General features: G+C 40.2%; 1 protein-coding gene across 4 annotated transcripts in view; it reads left to right on the top strand.

Annotated features, from left to right (window-relative positions):
• Window positions 1-704: 704 nt before the first annotated feature.
• Robo1 (roundabout guidance receptor 1) overlaps window positions 705-8,733 on the top strand; it is a 1,002,189-nt gene continuing 994,160 nt past the window's right edge. For all 4 annotated transcript variants that reach the window (XM_057763690.1, XM_057763686.1, XM_057763689.1 and 1 more), the window contains exon 1: window positions 705-837. The gene's annotated coding sequence lies outside the window, so the exon portion shown is untranslated. The remainder of the gene's footprint in view (window positions 838-8,733) is intronic.

Here is an 8,733-nt window from a genome sequence, read left to right as displayed (position 1 = left end):
GCCTGTGCCATTATCTTTAATGGCCCTCCCCCTTAAATTGTTTGAGGAAATCTCTCAGGTTTTATAATTGGCGCATACATTTTGGGTTCTGCCATTTTAATCCACTTAAGTCAAGTTATTGGAATAGCCATGCATTTTCATGAATAAAATTGGGTGCTATTTTACTTCTGTGAAGTGCAGAAATGTTTGAGCAAATAACATGACCTGGATTCTTATGAGTCGTGCACTGTAGAAAGAGGGAGGTTTTCTTGTCAAAATATCAGTGTTTTTTTTCCTTCAGAAAATGTTCTTTGAAAATCCTTTGTATTATCAGAGCCACCCCCACAGACAATTAAAAGCAGATATGAAATGATAGATCACATGACCGGAGTTTAAATGTGAAGGCTTTCCCCCCCTTGGTTAAACATCGCAGCAGGCATTACAATACCAGAGGTAACGAATCAATTAAATCCATTTTCCCCTCGGCGTCTCCAAAGCTGCGTGCGGAGTGTTGCTGTATAGTTTAGAGCTGGAGCTAGGACCCAGGGGCCTCCGCAGCCACCAATAGAAGCGCACACTTGGACCTATTTGTATGCAATGCCGTGTGCTCTGCGCATTAATAGTAATACAGATAACGGGTATGAAAGAATTCTCTACTGAAGAAGGATTGAGTATTTTTCCAGGGTGCCGAGACTGAGAAGAAACCTGACTTTCCTTTCTCCGTTCCTGACTCACATTGAAGTCTCAGAAGGCTCTTGTGGCTTTTAAACTCGGAAGGCTCTTCTCTGCATAGCAAAGTTGGAGGGCTGCGCCTGCATCAGGGAGCTGCTGGATTTCTGAAGACAGTCTTATGGAAGGGTAAGTCTTGCAAAGGACTGCAAAGGAAGTGACTCTGACTTTAAAATCGTGAAAGAGGTTTCTTGGTTTTTACGGAGGTGGTCAATGGAGTGGAGAATGGGTGCTGAAAGGACTCCGCAGTCTGCCCAGAAATTGTCAGGGATGCACCAGGGATTTGGGGAGGGTAGCATCAAAAACCTTGAGGCTAAATGGGAAATTGCAGCTTTAAGCTCTGGCGGGATTCAACAAGTTTCCCCGCAGAGATGTGATGTTTGTTTTGTTGCCCTGAACAGGGCCAGGTGTCTCTTATGAGTGAGCTCTGCTTGCTTAACAAAGAAGTTTCTGGATTTTTGCCTGTGTTGTGTGGCTGGGTTAATCCTTATTTGAGCGGGTTCTGTGCAACATTTGGGTTTCTTGGGGACACAGCGGGGGCTGCCTCGTGGGAAGTTCTGATTTTCAGTGTCCTGCTGGGTTCGGACTGGACGAGTTTGCTGCTTGGTCTGAGGGTCTCTAAGCGCAAGGGCTTGTACTATGTGGAAAGATGCAGAAACCATGCTCTGAGGAGCTCCCAAACTTTGAAAGCTTTCTCCGGGAATGGAGGAGAGTAGAGATTTGGAAAATCAAGCGTTACTTGTGAATTGTGTTGAACTCTTAGAAATAAATAAGTCCTAGAGCTTTTGGAGACCATTCATTCCAAACCACCCCTGTATGCTTGGAAGCGGTCGTGGCGATGTGGAGATGGGGAATTAAAGCAAACCAGGCGGGATATAATCTGAGGGAAAGGAGGAACGAAGAAGGAGAGCTAATAGATGAATGAATGGGGTGCATGCTATCTTTCACACACAAAAACCTCACCCACGGGAGGTACGGGGAAGCGCTCCAGTTGGTGGCGTTTAGCCGCAAAACATTATACGGAGGTCCAGGAGCCTCTGCATTATTGATGATGCGCTATGTCCTTTTGCGGGCCCTTCTTCTCCTTCTCTTAGTCCTCTCTTGCTTCCTCTCTCTGATCCTCCCACCTGAGATCGGAGCTTGGCACATAGCAACATTGGGCAAGCAAGTCCCACAGCTCTGGGGACACAATAGGGAGAGGCTTGTGAGCCGCCAATGCGGGATGCTAGGAAGCTCTCCTGGAAATCCGGCTGCGGCAGCCTGGACTGCTAATCTGTTTTGCCCTGGGACGCTGGAGGCTGCCTTGGTTCAGCAGTCTCGCACTCTAAAAATTATTAGGAGCTCGCACCTGGGCATAAAGGTCTCTGGTTACTGTCGTAACAGGTCACTGCTGGAGGCAGAATAGTCATTTGGAAGAGGCGGAATGTTATGGCCTCTTATGCATTCTGGGGATTGAGTACTCTACTGGTATGCGAAGATTCCTTGATAGCACCCAAGCAGTAGAAGACCTGCACTTCAAAAGGGGAATGATTCAAAGGGGAAAGAAGGAAAACGTGCTGAGATTTTAGAAGGAGAAAGGGCACAATTCAGGCCATTGGTCAGGTTTTTCTTTCAAGTGGATGGTTTTAGATACGGGGCTTTGAAACGCTGTCCCTGCCGTCTCTGTAAACCGAAGAGGCAGGCTTCCAGATGCGGAAGCTCACTAGAGACTCCTTCTGTAGATGAAGGAAGGAGAAGTCAGGGCAGGAGGCTTCATTTCGCATTGTCTTTTAACCCTGCCCTCAACACCTCCCACCCTTTCACGCCCTTGTCAGAGAGGACCAAACCCTGGAAATTCCTCTGTGTACCTTTCTCGTGTAAGAAAAAGAAATTCATGAAGCTGTGAGTTTCACAAAACCTGCGAAAAGTGGTGTGTGTGTGTGTGTGTGTGTGTGTGTGTGTGTGTAAGCAGTCAGTGCCAGAGATTATTTTGGTCATTGATTGCCGACCCCTTTCACAGAACACTTAGAGTTTGAAAGGGAAAACTAAGTGAAGTACTACATAGCACAGTTTGCAGAAGGGACGCTTGGAAGAGATGCATTCATTTGAACACATTGAGAATCGCACTGTCATTGCCTCTACCCTCATTTCTGTGTCCCCTTTGTTTTGGTTACTTGAGAATTAAGATGTAATATTGCAGGCAATGTTTGGAGACACCAGTGGCCTATGTGGAGAACAACTAGCACTCTGGTTACAGAATTTTCAACTTAAATGCTCCCAGGACATTAATGTGGGAGACTGGGTTTTACATCAAGACCTGTTTGCTTTCTGTCTTGAGGCTCAGAAAACAAAGGATAAATTCTGGAACATGTTGATTTGTTCAAATAGAAAAACAGGCTGGAGGGTGATCCTTTACCCCACCAAGAGACAGAGAAAAAGAGAGAGAGAGAGAGAGAGAGAGAGAGAGAGAGAGAGAGAGAGAGAGAGAGAGAAACACAGCCAGATCAATCCTAAAATGATAAGGGCTTATTCAGTAGGAATCTATTGTGTGCCCACAGATGAGTAGGTGATTAAAGGTGAGGAGTGTATGAGACATGAAGACATGCATTTCATGTCAGCACCGAGGCTTTTGGATGTCTGTTAGCATATCTCTGCACATCTTCCTGCCTCATGCGCCTTTCAGTTTAGCTTTGTACAATCTATAGAACAGAAGCACAGTGACACAGATGCAGATCCCCAGTGGAGACTTGCTATAACAAACAGCTTTTAATCACAGGTTTGCTGCGTTTTCCCCACTTCTTCCCTTTGCTTTCCATTCCCTTCCCCTGTCCTTGAACCCATATTACCATCTCCTGGGCTATATCCGCTGAAGGTTAGTTGCATCCAGTGATGTAGCAGTGTGCTACACCCTCATGGGAGGAGGGCAGCCATCCAACAGCTGCCTGGGGAGTCACATAGCTTTAAAGCTGATTTTTCCTTACCCTAACCTGCCCACAATACAGAATAAATATCCTAATGTCTCCCCAAAGGCAGTTATTTCCACTTGTTATAATTGTCTTTTATTTTACAGAACAACCAAATCAGTTCAAATATGCAGCAGCCTTGATGAGAAATGAAAGGGAGGCTATGCACTCCTGTACAGTGTGCAGTACTTGGAAGCTAGTTTTGTGTGCGCTGTTCTGCAGGCTCATCTTTGCCACCTATCTATACTTGATATATTAGGGTTATTTTATATTTAAGCAAGATTTAATATGTTATTTTCCTTAGAAGGCTCAGGAACTCAAGGCACTGCAAAGATTGGAGGGCAGGGGCAAAAAAACAAGGCTACAAAGCCAGGCCTTGGCAGCATGATAAACGAGCAGGCACAGTGCACCATTTGAAATGTAATTTGAGATGAAGTTCCACCATATCACTGGCAAAAGAAAGCTTCTTTTGCCTAGAAAACCCAACTGACTTCTCTCACTTTCTTCCCTAAAACATGATACTATAGAGTAGGTAAAAATTTAACCTTGTTATATAATCATTCATGCCTAAACTCATCATTAAAATGAGCATTATTATTGTTTATCCCTTCACACATATATCTAACTATATTAATGCTTTATGACTCAGACAATTCTCTTAATTCTATAAGGGATTGAGGTCCTAGAACATAGCTGATTTATCTAAGAGTAAAATCAGTATTTCCTTAATGATAAAAGGCAAAGTGTAGTTTACCTTCTGAATCCCTGAATTCTGTCATGCAGGTTGTATATATACACACACATGCAGATATGAAGCTATTTAATAGGCTTGAATATTAATGAGTTTTGGAATCCATAGAATTCCTGGAAATAAACACATGTGGACATCAAAGGACGACTATAAATATTTTCTTGCTTATTTTTTAATACAGGGACTCACAATGATGGCCTTTAAAATTCTCAATAGCCCAGTGTGTTCTCTCACTCTCACAGTTTCCCACCTCAGCTTCTGGGGTGCTAGGATTGGTGTAGGATTCCCCTCTGAAAGTTGTGAATATTTTTTGTTACCATTGGTTAATAAAAAAGCCACTTTGGCCTATGGTATGGCAGAATATATTTAGGTGGGAAAACAACTGATTGACAGGAGAAAGAAGGTGGAGTCAGTCAGATGCCATGTAGCCACCCAAGAGGCAAGATGTGAAGTAACAAACCATGCGCTTGGGGTAAAATATAAAATAATAGAAATGGATTAATTTAAGATGTAAGAGCTAACTAGAAGTACATCTGAACTGTTGGCCATATGGTGTTGTAATTAACATAAATTTTGTGTGGTTATTCATGTCTGGGTGGCAGGGAAATGAAAGTGTAGTTTCCCTTTACATAGCATGTTCTATTCTTCTAAATATCCATACTGCTTTATTAACCGTTCCAGCTAACTCTACCTTATACTCCCTTGTAAGTCAATAAAGAATTTGACAGTTCTTTATATCTTTCTTCTAATGATAAAGAATTCAGAATACCCTAGATATACTTTATTTGTATTTCTCTGAGACCAAACTTTTTTAAGGAAATCTCATAAGTAGTCGGTTACTTTTCTTGTAAATTTCACCACCCTGCTTACCTTAGCTCATGAGTCTAAAGGTTGCAGCTTACAGGGTAAATGCATCATTTCAGAAATGGTTCATATCACTACATCCTGGGCTTCTCTGATGTGGATTCCTTGCTTCACTCATAAAGACTGCCATATCAGTCTGGACTAGTTGATGTTCTTCCTCAACCATGAGATTTCTCTGATTGTGCTAACTCAAACAAGTTGTGACCTCTGACTTTCTAAATCAATTATTATGGGTGCTATAGTTTTTTTTTTTTTCAGAATTAAGACCAGATACCTGGCAGAAAGAACTCAAGGATGGTCAGATTTGTTTTAATCTGTGACTTTAAAAGATTTAGTCCCTTATAGTTGGTAAGACAGGCTAGAGCAAAGCAGGTACTTCAGGATGGGTCAGGGATAGGAAAAAGGGGAATACTACTGCTGACAATTATGTCAGCGCCCTTATCCTGTGGAGTGGAGCCACCCATCCTCATGGTGGATATTTTCCCCTCAGCCTCCACGGAAAATATTCTTGGGAACATACCTACAGATTTGTTTAACAAATCCCCCAAGGCTACTCTAGACATACAGACAACTAAAGTTAGCTAGCATAACTATCAATATCTTGGGCTTGGAAAGTAAGAAAACACTTCTTTAACATTGGCGCCAACATGTAGTTAATTCTACATCATTTTGCATAGGTTTCTGATCAGTTAAATTTTCTGTTTGTTCATCATAGTTCTATAATTAGAGTTTACTGTTTACTTATTGCCCATAGTAACCCAGATGTTACAAAACATTTGTGGGGTTTCAATAAAAGAAAAATTTCTTCCTAATCTGTGCTTTTGCCACACCTATATTTTAAACTATCTATTAGATTCTGAAAATTATCTAAAGTGTTTTAAAGGAAGTAACTTAAAGGAAACCATTTAAACTTTAAAGTTTTAAAGCAACATATATAATTCTTGCCCAAATTTCTTTCCTACTTGAATTACTAGTCTCTAAATAAGGCATCATACACCCAGACAAATCCACTTTGGCCTTGTTCTTTGTGTGATGCTTTACGTTTGTGGTGATTTATGGCGGTTCTTTTTCACAGGCTAAGTCATTCCCTGCTTTCTCTTCCATGGCCACCATTATGTTACTTTCATTCCACTATTGGAGCTGGAAGTCACAATCATGTGTTTATAAAAGCTACTCTTCTACTTCACAAAGAATGAAGTGTGAACTCCTCCAGATGTCATGATCTGAACCTCAAGTTATTTTCTTCATTTTCAGCCTTCATTTGTTTGCATCTTCTAAAATATTTGAGATATTTAGTTTTCGCTGCTTTTGATTATGTCAGAATATTTTCCTGAAATGGTTCTCATTTTCTTGCTCATTTTGTAGTAATAACAAAATTATTGCTTATCCTGTGAAGTTCTTTATGTGAAACAAATGGATCTAAATATGTCCCCCTTTCATATTTCTTCCATAAATGATCCTAAAACTGCAAGACATTTATTTATTAACTACCCCATGACACTGTGATAACTGTTCAAATGTTACTCAAACTTCAAATGTTGACATCTAAATCTATAGCTGGGAGCAGGTTCTTATATTTATGATCCCATCAACTGCGGTATTGCTACAGGACAATTGCTACAAATTTACCATGAGTCTCAGCGTAACCTCCAAGACAACCAAAGCTACAAAGTCAGTCCCTGCCTCAAAAAATACTGCATACTTGCATGCATACATACATATATATACATGCATGTATATATACATATATAAAATATATCCTGAACTGTACAGTGGTGTAAAAAATAGTGAAGATTTGGAGACATGATTAATTCAAATGTCCTAATACATACACATAGTACAATAACAGAAGTACTTGTGTATTCCTCTTCACATACATGAGACAAGAGCTCCCTATAAAGCCTGCTTCTGACACTTATCTCAGCCTCCAGACTGTAGGTATAAAATGATTATTCTCGAGACCAGCCTGGTCTACAAGAGTTAGCTCCAGGACAGGCTCCAAATCCACAGAGAAACCCTGTCTCGAAAAACCAAAAAAAAAAAAAAAAATATATATATATATATATATATATATATATATATATATATATATATTATTCTCCATAAGCCACCCTGCATATGGTTCTTTGTTTAAGCAGACAAGTCTTAAGTGAAACTTCAGACCATGGGAAAACAAATCATGTACCACAGTCTCTAGAGTATATAATACAGGTCCTTGAAATACGAATTTTAATGAGCATCCCTGATAGAACCAGAAATGGTTTGCCACAGTAGTTGTTCCACAGCTCAGCCAAAGTTTAGGGGGTGCTATAGCATAGGCTCCAGACTTTCTGGAATACTGTATTCCAAAACCTAAACCAAGTTAAACAATACAAAAAACAAACAAAAAAGTGTGTGATTCCTATGAGCAAGATCAACTGAGTCATTTTTACCATGACTAGGTCTTTCAAGGAAAAGGTGCAGATATGAATGGCAGAGTTTCCATGACTCCTTACAGAGATCATCTGAGTCCAGGTGTTGCTGTTCAGTGTGTGGAACCTTAAGTTTATGGCTTCTATAATCATTGCCTCTTGATTAGAAGGACAGAAGTAAAACATGTCTGTACTTATCACCCCCATTAAACATTAAGACAGTCAATATAAAATCAAGTTTCCTGCCCACCCTTCTAGATTGCATCTTGAACAAGAAGTTCATGTTATAAATTTTGTGAAGACGTTTTCATTTTTAGAATATTTACATTGTTATCATTTTTACTTATGTGTACGTATGCGTATCTGTGTGTGGGTCTGTGCACATGAGTACAGGCGCCTCTGAAGGTGGGAGACACGGGATCCCCTTGAACTGGAGTTAAGACAACTGGGTGCTTCCCTTCCTGAGTTCTGGGAACATAACTTGGGTTCTCTTTACCCTGAAACTATCTCTGTATTCGCCTACTTGATTTTATGTTCTGATACCTATGTGTACCAAGAACCATTCTGAACCACATTTACTGCTGTGAGACTAACTGATATATTTAGATAAACTTCAATTATATGAATATTGTCCTCATGATTTCCTCAAATTGTCTTAGGTAGATCTACTTCATACATTTTCATTACTCTGTAGTATTGAGCATAACATGTGTACTATAATTTGTGCTTCCCATTCTTATTAATTGATTTGAATTTACCAATATGAAAATTGATGTAACAATGTTACTACACATTTCATTATGCAAGTGCCTAATATTTTCTTAGTTGTATTTAGAATTGAAGGACTTAGCCATGTGGAATGAACTTTTGGTTCTCAGTTGTTTTTTTTTTTTTTTAATACTTTCTTCTCATATACAATATATACTGACCACAGTTTCCCCTCCCCTCCCCCATGCCTAAAAACCCCACTCCACTCCTCTTTCCCAGATCCACTCCCCCTCCTTTGGTCCTCAGTTTTTTATTGCTGTGAAAAAGTGATTAAAGAAATCAGTCTGAA

Source organism: Chionomys nivalis, chromosome 3 (assembly GCF_950005125.1).
Source record: "Chionomys nivalis chromosome 3, mChiNiv1.1, whole genome shotgun sequence".
In the NCBI taxonomy this organism is placed as follows: Eukaryota; Metazoa; Chordata; class Mammalia; order Rodentia; family Cricetidae; genus Chionomys; species Chionomys nivalis.
The sequence above is the reverse complement of the archived record's forward strand: the minus strand, read 5'-3'. Positions and strand labels throughout refer to the sequence as shown.